This window comes from Euprymna scolopes, chromosome 9 (assembly GCF_053919585.1).
Source record: "Euprymna scolopes isolate OS-2025 chromosome 9, ASM5391958v1, whole genome shotgun sequence".
Taxonomy (NCBI): domain Eukaryota; kingdom Metazoa; phylum Mollusca; class Cephalopoda; order Sepiida; family Sepiolidae; genus Euprymna; species Euprymna scolopes.
In genome coordinates this window covers 146,583,826-146,603,017 of record NC_136490.1, presented here as the reverse complement: position 1 = coordinate 146,603,017, position 19,192 = coordinate 146,583,826, and positions in this window count along the sequence as shown.

Genomic DNA, 19,192 nt, shown 5'->3' with positions numbered 1-19,192 from the left:
TGATATTGTTATTGCGACCGGCGCATCATTCCCACTTCTACTGATTCTGCTAGCAGGAGGGTCTTCGTTTCGATGGACGATTATTACAGGTGTATAATAACCGCCGCTGTTATTATTATTATTATTATTATTATTATTATTATTATTATTATTATTATTACGTTGTAAGTTACGTTTACTTACTATGAATGTACACATTGGTCATTATTAGTGATTGCTCACTAGAACAAATGGTATTATCTAGAGTCTGAGAAGCAATAAACTTCATCTTTCCAGCATTCGCCGTTATAAATTATTTTATATTATCGCATCAGTCATTTACCATTGAGTTCTTGTTGGAATACGGTTGGTCTTCACTGGAATCGAATAGTTATAAGCATCCCAAGGGTCCAATACTTTTCGCACTCTTCTAGTCGAGGTCTGACTGGGGTTCTTCCTCGATAGTCTCTTCATCCTTCTTGACCTTTCATGATTATTTTCTGTGGTATCAGTCGAAACGGGTGACACTGCATGCGCGTGCGTGTGTGATGTCAGATTATAAGATTTCTGGCAGTTTTCCATATTATTATTATTATTATAAAATTATTATTAGTATTAGTAGTATTAGTATTAGTAGTAGCAGTATTAGTAGTATTATTAGTAGTAGTAGTGGTAGTAGTGGTAGTAGTAGTAGTACACCATCTATTAATATGATTAATAAGATGTGATTTCCTGGAAAATAGCAAAAACTGGCTGATGTAATTTCCATAATCGCTTTTTATTCAGTACTTTCTGATTGGCCCGAATCCATCATCAGGGTAGGTTATCAGTAAAGGTGCTAGGATATTTATAGGGACTATTTCCCCCAGGACATGTTAATAATTGTATGCTATGTTACAATTAAAAGTATTTGAAAATATTACCACCGTTTTAACATGCACGTTTCTGACAACAACGCTAAAAATTGCTAAACATCTTCTAAATTATCATGTTTGATCTCGTTCTGATTTTATAAAGCTTTTTTCAGTAGATGAATACTCTATCTTTGAACACACGATTGTTTTTAACTATGTTGTTTTTCTAACGCATTAAAAATTTTCGATGAAATTATAAATTTTTAATTAAAAAAAGTTGGTGCTAGTGCTCTTTGTGAACCGGATGTTTGTATACGTCATTTCCGGTTTACCCGGCACCTGACGTAAACCGCCGGATTATGTCGAGCGTCGGCGACCAAACCTTAAAAATGTTAGGAAACAGAAAATAGCAACATTCATCGGATAAGAATTACAATTTAAAAACCGCACAAAATTGAAAAGCAATAAAATAAAATGTAACAACAACTTATTAATAATAATTTGTGTTATATTATTTGTAATATATTATTTGTAATATATTATTTGTAGTATATTATTTGTGTTATATTATTTGTAGTATATTATTTGTGTTATATTATTTGTAATATATTATTTGTAATATATTATTTGTAATATATTATTTGTAGTATATTATTTGTGTTATATTATTTGTAGTATATTATTTGTGTTATATTATTTGTAATATATTATTTGTAATATATTATTTGTAATATATTATTTGTAATATATTATTTGTAGTATATTATTTGTGTTATATTATTTGTAATACATTATTTGTAATATATTATTTGTAATATATTATTTGTAGTATATTATTTGTGTTATATTATTTGTAGTATATTATTTGTGTTATATTATTTGTAATATATTATTTGTAATATATTATTTGTGTTATATTATTTGTGTTATATTATTTGTAATATATTATTTGTAATATATTATTTGTAATATATTATTTGTGTTATATTATTTGTGTTATATTATTTGTAGTATATTATTTGTGTTATATTATTTGTAATATATTATTTGTAATATATTATTTGTAATATATTATTTATGTTATATTATTTGCAGTATATTATTTGTAATATATTATTTGTAATATATTATTTGTAATATACGTTTTATGAATAAATATTGTTTTAGTTTTTTGTTTTAAATAAGTAGAAACATTTTATCTTCGCGCGCTTAAAAACTAAATATTGGAGAAATTTAGGGTCTACGGTTTATATTTGGGATTTAGGGTTAGGGTTTAGGATTAGGTTTTGGCTTAGGATTAATAGTTAGGGTTAGGGTTAGCATTTACTATTAGAGTTTAGGGTTAGGGTTATGGTTAGGTTTAGTTCCTTTAATCGGTATCGATATGTTCCGAGCCCACCTCATATTATCTTCTTAAGATTTTGTTGTTGTTGTTGTTGTTGTTGTTGTTGTTGTTGTTGTTGTTGTAGCCATTTCCTGCACCTTATTTAAGATGCTGCCAGTGTGTTCTGCTAACAGTACTCTACGACTGTACTAACTTGTCCAACATAGTTAGATTAATCACCATGTGCTGCTCCGTGATTTAAAATGAATAACTTAATAAATGTTTTCTTTTTCTTTCAATTTATCAAAAGTTGTCTGCTAATTATGTGCCTTCTCATTGGAGTAATGGCGTTTGTTGTCACTTTCTGATTTTTTAAAGATTTGCTCGATGACGCTCGACATATTCGGATGATCGACGTCACATGTCGGGCAAACTCGAGTAGACATTTACGGATATCTAGTTCAAAAAATGCACAAGCACCGAAAAGTTAAATTATAAACTGAAATAAAGTGCTATCTAGCTATAATCAATTGTTGCTAAAATATTATTGATTTAATTTCTTTTGATGCGTTTGTACACGTTCTGTCAAAATATGACAAAAAAAATACGCTTGGTTACCGATAACATAATATTCATATTCATATAGAATAATGTCTCAATCAACAAAGTTGAAAAACAGACAAAATAAGAGAAAAGGCTGAATACTTAAACATGACTAACCAATTTTTATGATTTCGAGTTTGATTTTTTTTACATGGTAGTCACCACTTATCAAGGCCCGGAAGCCACTCGGAGATAAGCGTTATTGCGTGTACAGTAATCAATGGGATAATATCGTAGTAATCGTTAGTAATGGAGATTTGATAAAGTGTCTTACTTAAGGGGGCGGTTTATCAAGAATTTGTTTATGTTAAACTTGAAGACATCCAAGTTGTAGTCAGGTGGAAAATAGGAAAACGGAAGAGAGTTCAACGGGCGTTCATGGAATCTACGTTTTGATTTAGGCACAGATAAAGAGTGGGAGAAATTATTGACAGTGGTTTCAGCTAGAAGGATGCTTTCCGTGAAAGATTGGCGAGGGGGGAACCAGAGATTGGAGCTCAGACGATCACTTGCCATGGAAATAACGATAAAACAAAGACAGGCTCGCAACGTCGGGAGAGAGGTTACAGGGAAGAGAAAAGGGCAGTCCCCACTAAGCTGTTAAGTCTATTTTGTACTTTGTCAAGGCAGGATAGGCTGTTTTTAGCAGCTCCTGCCAAGATGTGGCACCAGTACTCCATCCTTGGACGTACTTGGCTTTTATATAGATAGAGAATTGCATCAGTAGTGAGATATCTACTGGATCGATAGAAGGATCCCAACATTTTCCCAGCGGCCTTGGCAACAGATTTGATGTACGTGTTCCATTTCAGATCAGGAGTAAAGATCAATCTCAGAAGCTTGTCAAAACATGGAGCCTCTCCAAGACGAGAGCCATCCATTTCAATTGATGCCAGATGGGGATCAGAGCGTTGATGATTTAAAGATAGGAGCTTGGTTTTAGATGCATTAAAAGTAACCAGCTACCTTTCCCCCCACTGTACCATGCGCTCAAGATCAGAGGAGAGAGAATCAGAAAGAACTTTGTCATTTACGGCCTATGATGTGTTGCCATAGATGGTCGTGTCATCAGCATAGATGTCAACGAATGATTTAAGTATGTATTTTGGGAGATCATTGATGTAGATCAGGAAGAGAGTTGGTCCCAGGATGAACCCCTCAGGAACTCCAGCATTAATTCTGCCCATCAACCACTACTCTTATGAGCCTATCAGAGAGAAATTATTTAATAATTGAGAAAACATTTCCAGTCATACCGTAGGTGGAAATCTTGTGAAGTAGGCCTTTATGCCATACCTTATCGAAGGCCTGTGATATGTCAAAAGCAATTGCCCTAGAAAGAAAGCCTTTGTTGAGAGGTTCACTAACCCTATTAGATATAATCGTTAGCACATCTATTGTAAACTCTATGAACAGGTACAGCAGGAATTCGAATACGCCTTACTAAATTCTGATTGTTACAGGTGGTGAATTTAAAAAATGCAATCTGGACGTGAGGACACTTTAGAAGAACGATATGCAATTAAATCCTGTTTTAAACTTGTAAAAAATGCCACAGAAACGTATGGTGTGCTTCAAAATTTTGGACCACTTTGCATGAATCGAGCATCAGTTTTTGAGTGGCATAACAGATTCAAGGAAGGTAGGAAATCTGTGAGGGATGATGAGAGGTGCGAGAGGAGTAAGGGAGTTGATTGGCCAAATAAAATAATTCATCGTGTGTCTATAGAGACAATAAGTGCACAGAGTGATGTCAGTGTGGGAACTGTACACACAATTATTCGCGAGGAACTGAAGCTGCGGAAAATTTGCGCGAAGTTTGTCCCAAGGGTGCTCAGATAATATCACAAACTATTTGACCAAAATGGTCATCAAGACAGTTCCCCACCCTCCATATAGTCCAGACCTTGCTCCCTGTAATATTTGGTTATTCCCTTTCAAGGAAAACCCTAGAGGCTGTCGTTATAAGCCAATTGAGGATCTGAAAGAGGTTGTGACACAAGAGGACTCCCAAGGGACCTTCCAGAAGTTGTTGGAACGGTAAACAAGTGCATTGCAACCGGAGGAGATTACTTTGAAAGGGACTAGAGTTTCATGTGTGTACTATCAATAAAAGGGCCTATACAAAATCGGTATAGGAAGAAAAATGAAAGAAGAAAGGAAACGTATCGTTACTGAAATACAATAAGGGGGTTTCTTTCTGAATTAATTTCAGACGGCGAATTTGTCTTGTTTTCTCTTCTTCAATAAGTCATTGAAATGGTTTATTTCTATAATATTTTACTTGTTAACTTTTGCGTGACAAAATAGATATTTATATAGATACAAATCAGTTCACATCAGTTTTTATTAGAAAATGGACACGTCTGCGTTTTCCAAAATATTGTTTTCTGTAATTTTTTTTATATACAAGAGCCATTCCAAAAGTAAGGACTCCTATTTTTTAAACTCCAAAACAGAAACGATGAGCTACGAAGACAGAAGTGGTGCAATTAAAATGAGCGGCAACTTGTGCGCCAGAATTTATTTTTCTACATAGTAACCATCATTTTTAATGCACTTTTGTCAGCATTTTTTTTTATTTCGCTTTGCTACACATCTTTGTCGCAACTTTGAAATAGCCGACCACATCTCCTAACTGTGCTGACATCAACTGCAGCGGCTTCGTAGACGTTAAACAGCCGCCGGTGAATGTTGATCCCCTCTTTTTTCTGCATAGAGGAATTCACTGACGCGTCTCTGCTGCACGTCCATGACATGAGTTGCTTTCTTAAAGTTTCATACCGCCAATATCTGCAATAGAGAGATGAAAATTCAAGGTCATAAATGCATAAGTTTAGTCATTATAACAATGCAATTTGTAATCCATATAAACCTTTCGGGAGGAATAAAAAAAATAGGGGCATTACTTCCAGAAGGTTCTTCGTACAAACTAATTACAACGTGGAACGATACAATTGTCGCCCTAGAAAAGACATGACTCCATTTCCGTTTGATGAAAAACAATTTTTTTGTTGCAGACCATATACTAGTTGGTTAGTTGTGTAAAAATCCCAAGAGGGTTATGTGCCTTCTATCATATCTGAAAGTGACACAATGTTTAACGAGCGAGATCGGAGATGCGCCGCTGTACAACTCATGCTCTCTGCCGATCAGAGTTATGACACACGGGCCATTACTCGCATCCTCAAATTGCATCGCTGGATTTCCATGAATAACAGGAAGGTGCCAAGGATGATGAAAACAGCCCCCCCCACACGGTTATAGTCTTTGGTATGGTTTCAAATGAGTGGCATCACGCCACCTTACATCTTCGAAGTCGGCTAAAAAGTCAACACCAAAATGTACCTGGATGTGTTGAAGAGTGGGGTGATCCCCTGGTGCAATCAGACCCTGAGTATGGCAGCAGGACTCGGCGCCTACCCACATGTCCAAAGAGACCTAGACTTGACTTCTTCTGAGTGCTGCGACTTTGTACCCTTCTCTCACTGGCCAACCTCCTCCCTCGACCTGGAGCAGATGGACAACTTCGTTTGGTCAAACGTCGAGAACATCACAAACATGACCTCCCACAACATCAAAGCCAGCCTGATCGCCGCCATCTGCCGGCGCTTGTGGAAAAGGCATATTCCCAGTTTCGGACCCGTATCGAGGCGGTGATTGAAGCAGGGGGTGGCTACATTGAATAGATATCAGCTCTACTACATAATCAAGTTACCTGAATTGATTTTTTTCAATAAAAGTTTTAAAATAAAGCTGTAATATTGTTCTCTTTAGGGCGACACTTTTATCGTTCCAGCCTTTGTATTGAAAATATCGGCCGGACAATGGCGAAAAAGTCGGAAGTATTCGGAAAGTGTTTCAATGTCTCACGTGGATCGATTTTTACATAAAATAAACATTGTTTTCTGTTTGGATTTATTATCTCGTTCGAATAAGAGAGGAGAAGAGAAAATATTTATTTATTGACGAGGCAGACGTTTGGTTAGCATTCAAACCGATTTTCATCGATTTTGGTTTATTGTTAAATGAAGGAAATATATTAAATGTGGCTGAAGGTAAAGGTGAATTTTAAAGCACCACCTTCTTTGGCGACTCTCACGTGACTCTCTTCTCTGAGTGGTTCTGAAATTTAAATTATTGTGATTATTCAGACTACGGTTGGCATCTTGAGTATTATTTTCACAACGTTTCAGCCGATGTCATTTCCGACTTTCTTAACGAGGATCCCGTTGAACTGCACGGATTTTCTGTAATTGCTCTGTTACATTATATTTATTTTGATAAATAGTAATTCATAAAAATAAAACTGGAAAGAAATAAATAAAAATCCGAGCGGATATTTTTTTCTTTTTTTAACATAAACATTTATTACCGTTACTTTCGGTACCATTTAAAAAAGTCTCTCGCTCCCACATGTTCATTTTACCGGCGTGTTTCTCCTACCTCCGACCGCATGCCAGTCACAGTCGGCACATTCTCGTCCTCGACTTCACACGTCTATTTTCTTCGATGTCGCACTTTGCTTCTGCTCTGGGCACATGGCGTATTTTTCTCTCGTCTTTTCCTCCTCCTCCTCCTACTTCTTCTTTTTTTCTTCTCGTGCACACTTCCTAATTTGCATATCCGCCTTTTTTCAGCTACTGCTGCTGCTGCTAATCTCTTCGCAGCCAGCCATCCTTCGCTGCTGCTGATATTTTCCCATGCGCTCATATGCATTATGTCACATTTATAACAGAACCATTTATTTAATCTAGGGTGGTAGCATGCTTCGTTCCTTCAGGAATGGCTTGATAGAAGTCTGAAGTAATTCGTAAGTTTATTCTTAGTGTCGCCCGCACTGAGGATTGAAACTTAGACCCCCAGAAGCGTGCCACTTAAAACTGAATTTTACTTAGTACTTTATCCATTACATTACTGGTCCTTTAACTTGCGGACAAGTATTTCTATGAGTGTAATAATATTTAGATACGAGTGTGTAAAGCTTGGAATAGTATGGTAGTTCTCCACGTATCAAGTAGAGTGGAATTTTTCAATGAAAATTCGAGTAAATTTGATGTTATGGCAGCGATACCACAGAACGGGAAATGGTTACTATTACATGGCTTAAGAGCAGCAACGATCTTCTTTCCACCACAAAGAGCAGTTAGTTTTGGAAGGGTTTTTTTTTTCTCAGTTGGAAAATCCTATATCTCTACAAAGCCAACATTGATCATTTTTTTAAAATTATTTTTACACAGTGGTCATCACTTATCAAGGCACGGAAGCCACTCAGGGACAAGGGTTATTGTAAGTAGATTACGTTAAATCTGAAGTTAAGTAGGTTTCTTGTAATTGTTCAAAGAAAGAAGCCTATTCCTGGTAGCATTGAATATTACCATCCATTTACGTCCGCATTCCATTACAAACTGGAGGTCTTCCTCTAAGATTTCAACCATTGTTTTAGATATATATTCATTTGTCTTCCCTTCGTGTCGGTTATAGAGCGAACTGTCATCTCGGAGACAATTTTATTAGGGAGGCCATTTATGAATATCAGGAATAATAAAAGTCAAAAGATTAACCCCTCTGGCACAACCGCATTTATATCATGTTGTTTTGGAGAACGGCCATTTTGACAACCTAAATTTATCTTTTATCTAAGGATTTGATTATATTAATTATTCTTCCAATCTATACTCCTATAAATGTAGGGTGTTTTCTTTATTGATATTCATATTAAAAAACAGTTTTCCATTTATTTAAAAAGGAAATACAACTTAGTTATATATGGGCCATGGAATTGTATTCATCTGCAAAAGATCTAGCTAATTTACATATTCTTTTAAACATTCATTTTAATTAATTCCCTGTTGTTTTTTTCCCTGTTTTCTTATGGGATGATCATCTTTAGTTAAATATTAAGTGCAATTATATTCATACAGATATTATATATGATTTATACTTGCGTAATATTTGCGTAAAACGGTTATAGTAAACAAAAACCTCTTTCTATATATGCTTATGTGTGCTAATATATATTTGTTTAAAACATTTTGCCTACCAAACTCCTCTGTCAGTTTTTGGCTTACAGATATGAAACTTAATATAAATATATAACTTACTATATGCGAAACTTTATATTTGAGTTTTAGCGGAGAAAATCGGTGCAAAAGTGTGCAAATTAAAAAAATAGAACTTGCCAAGTAAAGGTCGAACGACGGCATTACAAATATGCATGCGTAACGTAATAGCTATTGATTCGTGTTTTAACTGTAAGCCTTGCAGCAAACATGTCTTCATAGCTCAGGCATTAACATAAAAAAGTAAATTGTAAGCTAAACATTTTGGTTTCGATTCTCGTTGATGGCACATGAGTCATTTTGTTTTTTAACTTTTTAAATCATTTCTATATATTGAGTCCAATATAATATAATAATAAATACGAAATTTGCATTAAACAAAATATCATATTTAAGCGTATTTTACGACCGGGCAACGACGGGCGACCTGCTAATAATACAATATAATTTAATTTTCATGGGAAAATCTTAGTACCAGACCCTGTCAAAGGCCATCGATATATCTAGGGTTACCGCTCTACTTCCTCTCCTTATGCGTGGTATGTACGATCAGAGATTACAGTTAGCATATCTGCAATAGAACAAGCTTGCCTAAATCCATTTTGTAAGTTGGAAAGAAGTTTAGTATTTATAAGGTGGCGTAGAGAAAAAGGAGGCTAATGACGCGATAATTGGTTAGATCAGTTTATTTCACCAGAATTCTTGAAAACTGGTACCACAGTCAGGGAAGCAAGATTCAGTAAGGCATTTTGTTAAGAGTTTGGAGAGAACTTGGGTAACCTCAGAGGAGCTTCGATTATCACGAGGCGTGAAGCCACTTGATGTCTGGATCGATTTTTGATAAAATAATAGAGAGAAGTGATAATGGATGCTTTGGCTACCACATCACAACACTGGGTACAGAAATACGATTCGCACTGTGGGAACCGAAGAACTACGTTGCATGAGCATCTAATTCTAATGAAAAATAAATCGGAAAATCCAATGTTAACAATGGAATCCAACAGATATATAAGTTATAAGATGTTAATTGATACAATTTGCGTTTTTTTTAAATATTTTATAAATGCAGTGGCTTTTAAGAACCGAGAAAAATAACATGAACAGATTTATATTTTACTTTTGTTCAGCCCAAACAACGTAATACTGCCACTTGGGCGTAAGTGGCTACTATTTGAAACCATTTTTACAAAGTACTATGCGAGAAGATTAGCGAGATGCTTGTTCGTATTACATTTAAACTTTTGCATGTTAATACAGCCAGGGAAGCAAGAAACAGGGAGGGAATTCCAAAGTCTAGCAATTCGAGGGAAGAAATTATTAAAGTAAAAGTCTTTTCGGCATGTAAGAACCTCTACAATGAAGGGGTGAGATTTTTCTCCTAGACAAATTTGTCGATGATATTTACGTCGAGGGGACATAAGTGCTATGAATTTAGCAGAGCGTATTTCATTAAAGTATTTGTAAAACAGGAACCGATATTAAACATTGCATCGATGGGATAGGGGCTGAACTTCAGTTGATAGTACGGGACTCATTAGATTGGATACTTGTTTTTGGAACCTCTCTAAGAGGGAGAGACTAGTGATAGATGAACCAGCCCAGATGTGGCAACAATGCTCCAAACATTATTGAATGGTGATTTTTATAAATGGAAAATTTGGTGGTTGTAATTGTTTTCCCTAGAGTTGATTTATTTTTAGATTGTTTTCCTACTTCTATGTGATGCCATGTTCAACATCGATTATTGGTTTTTCTTCAGATTCTGATCTGAATTTGTTAGTGAACCTACACAGATATCAAGAGATACACAAAAAGGAGTATTTTTACGCATTTACCTCATAAATTTATAGACTAGAACTTATAATATTTAAAGAAAATAGTGTACATAAAATACTATAATAGCACAGTTTATACTACCGCGTTCATCGTATTAGCATAGAACAGCATAATCATGTCGATGCATCTGTTCTCGTTTGATCACCAGTTTTGCAATATTGAACCTGGTTAGTACCAGCTGGGTAATTATTTGGGAACATCAGGCGCTGTATGCAGAATGACGTCAACGTTTCCGGCAGTCTCTGCTATCCGTTTGAACTCCAGTTGTTTTGACCCTATCCTGCTACTGGAGCAAGCTGGTTGGGACGAAAGAGTAAGGTTGGTACTGTGCAAACTAGCTTCATTTCAAACAAACTATCAGCGCGTGCCATGCACCATCCCTCGGATGATCAAATGGTCAGCGTCGTTCCGATTAACAAATATGCTTTAGTCCAGGAATTGTTTGGTAGACAATTTCAAACCATGACACGATGCTTAATATTAGTTTTAGTCAAGTCTGCGTCATATAACATCCACACGGAAATAACGATATTTTTTTCACTTTTTTCATCACGAAGAAGGCATATTGGTTGTAAGGTACTACTATTTGAGATCATATCTAACAGAGGATTTTGAGGAGTTGATTCACGGTTTCCTAAATAGGAGACTGTTTCAATGAAAATCACGTGACCAGCTAACGTCACGGATGAAGTCCAACGATCACGAACAGTACGGACTATTGCGAAGAATGGTTATTTTCTGTTTCAATTCTCAAAAGAATTACCAAGGGATTCATAGAACTGTTCTAAATGTAACTATTTTAATTTCCGAAAGATAAAAAAATAAAAATGAATCATTTAACATGTGAACACGTGCAATTTAAAGAGGAGTATTTTCTGCAGGGAAAATATTGTGAAGTTTTATTTTTGTTAAGTGTATTTAATTACTAATTATTTTAATCAGTCCCTCGACAAAAGGAGGATGGACCTGTAAATTCACCCTTGTCCGTTCATCCGTTCGTCTGTCCGCACTTTTCTCAATAACTACGCCTTGGATTTATTTTGAAATTTTGCACTAACAGAACGGATTTTCCGCGTAGGGGTGCCATTCGGGTTAAAATGGTTAAAATTGACACTTTTGTGCTCATCTTCTCTTCTCTTCTCTTCTCTTCTTCTTCTTCTTCTATCTTCTATTCTTCTTCTATTCTATATTATTATTATATAAATAAAATGAACTCATTTTTTCCCGTCTGATTTTGACATTAATAGGATTAAAAATCAAGATATTTCATGCAAATATAATATGCACAAACGGCAGAACAATATCTGAGGTGTGTTATAGGCTTATTATTTCTCAAATTCCTCGATAATCTTACTTTTTCTGCTGAGAAGTCACGGCCAAAATCGGTTAAGATCAATGGAAGTGGTAAAATATTTTCTCTCTAATAAATTCCTCCTCCCCCTGCCACCACTTAACACCGTTTGGGGATCGTTCACAAGGAACAGTTGAGAAGAGAACACCGGTTTGGCTTCGTAGTTCTTTCATGTGAAGTTATTTAAAATCACTAAACTAAGCTGCAGTGCTCTGTGGCGTAGTGGTTAGCGTGCTGGACAATTCACATTATATTTTCACGTTCGCGCCGACCTACCGTAGTCGTTTTTTTTTTTTTTTTTTTTTTTTCCTAAACAACTGGAATGGACTTTTCTTGGTGGCCGAACTGTTAACGTTGCAGATGTTTTTTTTTGTTTGTTTTTTTTCACACTTTATTTTCCTACTTTTACTCATGACTCCGGGTTTGATCCTTCCTACTTACCTACCATAACATTTTTTAAAACTCCCCTCCCCCCGTCCCGGAAACAAACACTCGGGCAACGCCGGGTACCCCCGCTAGTTAAAAATAAATTGATGCCTTGGATTTTTATAAAACTTTCTGAAAAGTTGTAACTAACTGATTTCTATATAATTTTGTTTGTCTGTACTTCGCGATAACTCTTGGGTGTACCCCAGGTGCTCTTTTAGGGATAATAAAAACATTCCATTTTTGGGACTATTTTATCATATTTGTCCAAAATTTTATGTGTATGTTTATTTAGCAGTTTTGCATGGTGCTGAACTCAAATTAAAATATGTTAAGGCCTCGGGGACTTTGGGGGCTACATGGGGGGGGGCTGATAAACTAAGACGTTTCTTGCAGAACTCAAATTTAAATATGTTAAAGCCTAAAGCTGCGCTATTTGTTCATTTTCACCAGGATTTGACGTCCCCTGTGGACTTTTGGGGTTAAACGAAAGAGGCAAATACTGAACTTAGTCATTTTTATGCCTCGTTCACTGTGAACTCACGGGGGACTATGTATGTTTCACTTGTTTTTAGTTAAAATAATTTTAAATGAGATTCTTTTCTTGATAATACAGCAAGTATAATGTTAAATCACTTTCTTTTAACTGTATTTTTTCTTATAAGGATCTTTAGCAGAAATAGTTAATTTTTAGTTAGAAAATTGAAAATAAAATTTTTAAAAAATTATAAAACATGTTAAACAAGTAATTTTGCCGGAAACTTTTTCCAGTCTATTCTCTTATTGAATAAACTTTTTACACTATTATTCATATGTTTTGGAGAGATCTTTAGTTTTTGATACCGGAAGTCAATTATCGTACCAAATGTTTAGTCTCGACATTAAGTGTGGTAACGTATTCATTTCTTTCTTTTTAAATTTATTATATTCCATTAAAACATTTTGTATGAAAACAAGGTTTCAAGTTTATTATTTCTGTTAGGCAGAATTTTTGTATAATAATATCTAAAAAAGTAATATTCGCCCTCGTTCAAGAGTTAAAGTCAAGAAACACAGACATATTTTCATACAAATGCGTAAAGTAAAACTGTTTATATATTTATTCCCCAATAGTTTTGATTTTCTGAATCAACAGGTTTTATAGCCCTTAGAAAATTCATTAATTAATCAGTTTTACTCTGAATCCTGATAAGATAATAATGTTATTTAGAAATCTGTTCTTAACTCAATTACCCAAGAGCTTTTTCTAAAATTTTGATTTAAAAAAATATATTTTTGCACTTATAACTTTGTAATTAAATCATTTCTTTGTATTTAAATAGTCTAAAAATTATATATCGTCGGCTTCCATTTTTTAAATTATTTATCATTCGCTTTCATTTTTAAAAATTATTTATCATTTGCTTTTGTTTTGTTTTTTAATTATTTATCGTTCGCTTTCGTTTTTAAAAATTATTTATCGTTCCATTTCATTTTTTAAAATAATTTATCATTCGCTTTCGTGTTTTTTTAAATTATTTATCGTTCGTTTTCGTTTTTAACAATTATTTATCGTTCGCTTTCGTTTTTAACAATTATTTATCGTTCGCTTTCGTTTTTAAAAATTATTTATCGTTCGCTTTCGTTTTTTTTTAATTATTTATCGTTCGCTTTCGTTTTTTAAAAATTATTTATCGTTCGCTTTCGTTTTTTTAAAATTATTTATCGTTCGCTTTCGTTTTTTAAAAATTATTTATCGTTCGCTTTCGTTTTTTTTAAATTATTTATCGTTCGCTTTCTTTTGTAAAAATTATTTATCGTTCGCTTTCGTTTGTAAAAAATATTTATCGTTCGCTTTCGTTTGTAAAAATTATTTATCGTTCGCTTTCGTCACATAAAACTGAAATTAACACGAAATAGTAATCATGCACTGAAGATAGTTTATAACAAGTAAAATCTTTGTTTGGATGGATAGAAATATCTTAACAGATTGACATGCAAAATGTTTATTTCAACTTGCCGACATTTCTATTTGTTTGTGCATGCGTAAAGTATGTAAAAATATATATAAGAGGAGTAATGCTTACGTTGGGTTAGCCCATCCGTCGGGGGATAAAGGAACGAACGAGTGAAGCATAGCAAGTAGTATTATGATCAAGGGGTGGGAGCTGGTTTAAAACCTATCAAAGAGGTTCTTCCATTCTCTCCCGATTAGAATTTTAGTTCATAGCGACTAGACCAGGCCGTTTGACTTGCCCCGACAAACATTCTTCATATTGTCGTTACTAGATCCGGTTGGGGGGGGGGCGCTAAAAGAGTATTTCTTTTTTGGACCCCTACGTTTGCCTGCTCGCCTTGGAGTGTTGCCCTTCCGCCAATTTTTTTCCCGACAACTAGTCATAGCGAAAAGTTTAATTTCATGATTTTCTTTTTTATCTATGTGTTAAGTCAGCTTAAATGGTAGCGAACGCGGTTGGAACACTAAATATTTTGGTTTCTATTATAACTAACGGCACGGAGGAGATGCAGTTTGAAAATAATGGACACACACACACACACATATATTTTTATAAATTAGATTTTGAAATATTGTAGCCATCATCATATTCAAAATATGTTTTCTTTAATATTCAACTTAAAAGGTTGTTCGTACTTTTTTTTTCGGAATGTTCTTGCATTAACACATTTATACAGAAGAATGCTTCTGAAATATTGATTTTAAACACCTTCATCTGATCTGGTTGTTCGCTACTTTATTTTGAGATTTGTCCAGACATCTATAAAAGAGGCTCTGTCCGTTCGTCGGTCTGATGGGTTTTTTTCCTAACAAAAATTTGACGTCGTTAAATCTGGATGGCATATCTACCACTAGTCTCTCCCACTTAAACAGTCCCCAACGTAATAGGTGTCTCACCATCAACAAATGTTGCATCTCTATGCCTGTTAAAAAAATATATTTTATAGAATATCCTCTGATGAACTCGTAGCACTTGTGCCCCTTCTATGTAAATACTCCGATTAACCTGATAAGCCGAAAATCCAACCCATACACTGTAAAGAATTCTGTATGCCGGAAAACTTTCTACTCTAATTGTTTCTGCTCTCAGACTGCTAAACTGGAATTCCCTCCCGGTCTCCTGCTTTCATGACTGTAGTGATATACAGAAGTTCAAGTGTATTGTGAACAAACATTTCGCTGCTCAATTCCTTACATAGTGTTCCTGTAGATATGATCCCAAATAATGGCTACTTACATCTGAGCGCCAATATTTGAGGCGAGTAAGAAGATGAAATAAGGCAGGCTGACTAAGATCAACGAGGAATGGGATGAATGTAAATAAATAATTGCTACATACGCCTACGTACTTGTTTTTTTTTTTTAATTTTACTAATGAGTCAACACTTATTTAAAACCAAAACCACGTGAAGACAAGAGTTAATTAGATTGATAGATTGTCACTTGAATGATGAAGAACATTATTAGAGCACTGAAAACGATGAATGAAATGAACAGACTTTCATTAGTTATGAGGATTTTTTTTACATAGGCATCATCACTTATCAAGGCCTAGAGGCCACTCGATGATAAGGGTTAAAGAGTGTACAATAGTCAATTGGACAATATAGAAATCATTAGTAATGGAAATTCGGTAAATGGGTTAACTTAAGTGGAACAGCTCATCAAGAACTTGTTTACGTTGGACTTGAAGACAACCAAATTGTAGTCAGCTGGAAAGCAGGAAAACGGAAGACTGTTCCACAGGCATGCAGTTTTAAGAAAGAAACTTTGTTTATGTTTAGGTTTAGGTTTAGGCACAGATAAAGATCGGTGGAAATTATTGTTAGTGTTTTCAGCTAGACGAGTGTTTCTCGTGGAAGTTTGACCATAGATTGGATGGTTTGTAACGACTTTATATATATATATATATATATATATATATATATATATATATATATATAATCGTATATATTTTATAATGGATTTGAAGACGCCCGTGTTGTAGTCTTCAAGGAAGCATTCTTGTTTATGTGTACCACAAATGGGAATTTCTTCGAAAGAAATCCCGTTCATGAAAAATCCGCATGACGCTAGGTACACGAATGAAGAAATGAAAAGTTCGTTTTCGTGTTTGGTAGTAAAATTGATCTTCATGCAATTGTCTCATAGAGTTGAACTAAAGATTCGAGCTCAGTCGAGCTCTTTCCAGGTTAAAAGTCTGTCATGCTTAAATAAGGATCAAGTTTGAAATTAAATTAAATTTAGATTTATAGAAGGCAGAACAATGCGGAGATGTAACGGATAAACTCTCACTGAAGCAACTCAAGGTATAATGGTGGAACAGGCCATGCAGTTTTACTTTATTGAATCAATACATGTACATTATATATTATACATATATATTTTATATAACTTTCTACATATAATATGTTCTTATGTTCTTACTTGCGTCAGGTGGCACGTCCGTGATGCTATATATTTAGGGAAGTAATCCCCTCGTCGGGCGTGTGTTTGACTTTGAGGCGTGTGTGTTGTGGGTCTTACAGTATATCGATCTATTCCACAGAATTTGGAAATGATTTTATTTGTTCCAAATGTGTTAGCATTCAATATTATTTATAGTTTGTCTTATGAATATTTAACCTCCATTATTTATCTTTGTATTCTTTCTCTAATCATTATTTTATATTTTATTTATTTATTATTCTTTTTTTAAATTTATTACTGCGATCCTGTTTAGTTGAGCTATTCCGCAGAAATTGAAAATTAATTATCGGACATATGTTGGCATGTAATGTTATTTATAGTTTTTCATTTTTTAAAAATTATTTTAATATCTTTAAGCCTTATCCTCGAGTGGCCTCTCGGCATTGATAAGTGACGGAATCATTGTAAAAACATCTAGATTTAAATATTTATCTTTGTATCCTTAACTGATCTTTATTTGTTTATTTTATTTATTTATATTCATGATTGTTGCGGTCCTATTATGCCAAGCTGTTTTGAATAACCTGGAAATTAATTTGTTTGTGGGGGTGGCACCTGGTTTTATTTAGTTTAGTCTGAAATTACATTTTCATCGTTAAAAGCCATTTATGGTTGATATGTGGGAGCAATAGCAGCCACATAAAGATATGCAAATGACCAAATCGGGTGCGCGATGTGATGTCACGACAGAGATAAAAGAAGAGGTGTTCGGCAAAGTAGGAATGTTCGAGAAGAGGTGATCAAGACTTGACGAGAAAAGCGTGTGGGTGACGTCACAGTAGAGACGAAAAGTCACACTTGACCGGAGAAGGAGAAATTGTTAAATATTTAGAAAAATACGTTGTTGGAAAAAACAGATATAAAGACTTTTGTTAAAAATGAAGGTGAATCGAGTTTTTGTCCATTTTTCTGTTTCTTTGCGATGCACTCTACAACGTGTTGGGTTCGTTAAATGTAGCGACACTGTTAAAAAAAAGACACTGTTAACAAAAAAGGTGTTTAACGTTGCAATAGGATTTTCTTTCACCTGCCAGCCCTAAGTTTGAAATACCATTTCTTCGGTCTAAGTGTAAAATAAAATTATCGTTGCTAAACGTGTTTAATTATTTAGGTGTCCATGCGTTTCTGTGTGAGGTTATATACTTCGATAACGATTGATAATTTGAAATATTTGGATTTTTGGGACTACTAATTTCATCTTAGAAAATATTCTGAAAAAGTTACAATAAAATTTCTGACATTCTTGACGAACTTGAAAATCTTACGCTCAAACTCGGGAATCTATGTGGAATTTCGAACCTAACCTGTGATTTAATCCGAGAGTTTAGATTGTTCTCGTTTCGTTAGCCAGGATCAGGTAGAGGTCTTAAGTAATTTTGTTATTATTATTATTTCATTTTTAGTATCGGCTGTAGTGAGGATTGGACCTTCAACCTCAAGAAGTATGTCACTTAGAATTGATTGTAACTTAGCGCCTTTATCCATTGAATCCGACTCAGCAGATTAAATAAACGGTTCAGTTAAAAACTCCGTACACATTTCAGCATCGACATAACGATTCACCTGAAGAGAATGTAAGGTTACATCAGTCGAAAGGTTTTTTTATAATAATATCCAAGATGAAAATATTATTCCAGATAATCTACAGATATAAAACATTAGATATGTTCGTCATTTTGTCGGGTGGTATGTTACATCTGGCTATTGCTTCTACTACTAGTCCCTCACTCTTAGAGAGGATCCAAAAAAGAGTCTCCAATCTAATAAGTCCCGCACTACCGGCCAAACTCGAACCTCTGTCCCATCGCCGTATTGTTGCATTCCTGTACCTGTTTTACAAGTATTTCAATGAAATGTGATCGGATGAACTTATAGCGCTTGTGCCCACTCGACGTATATACTCCCGACTAATTCAACACTCAGCAAAATCCCACTCCCGCACTATTCAGATTCCTAGATGCAGGACAGCCTTCTACTCAAATAATTTCTTTCCTTTAGACTGCTAGAATTTGGAATTCCCTCCCTGTTTCCTGCTTCTCTGACTATGATAAACATAAATGTAATTTGAAAAGACATCTCGTTGCTCAACTTCCCACAGTCCTCTGTTAGACACGATTCCAAATAGTCGTCCTTTACGTCCAAGTGTCAATGTGCCTTGTTTGGGCTGAAAAAAGTGTCCGTGTCAAAAATATAAGTTTAAAATAGCATTTTTATCGCTAAACGCGTATGTTGAATGGACGTATCTTCAGAACATAAGTCCTTCCTACTTTTCTTTTATTCAATAAAAAT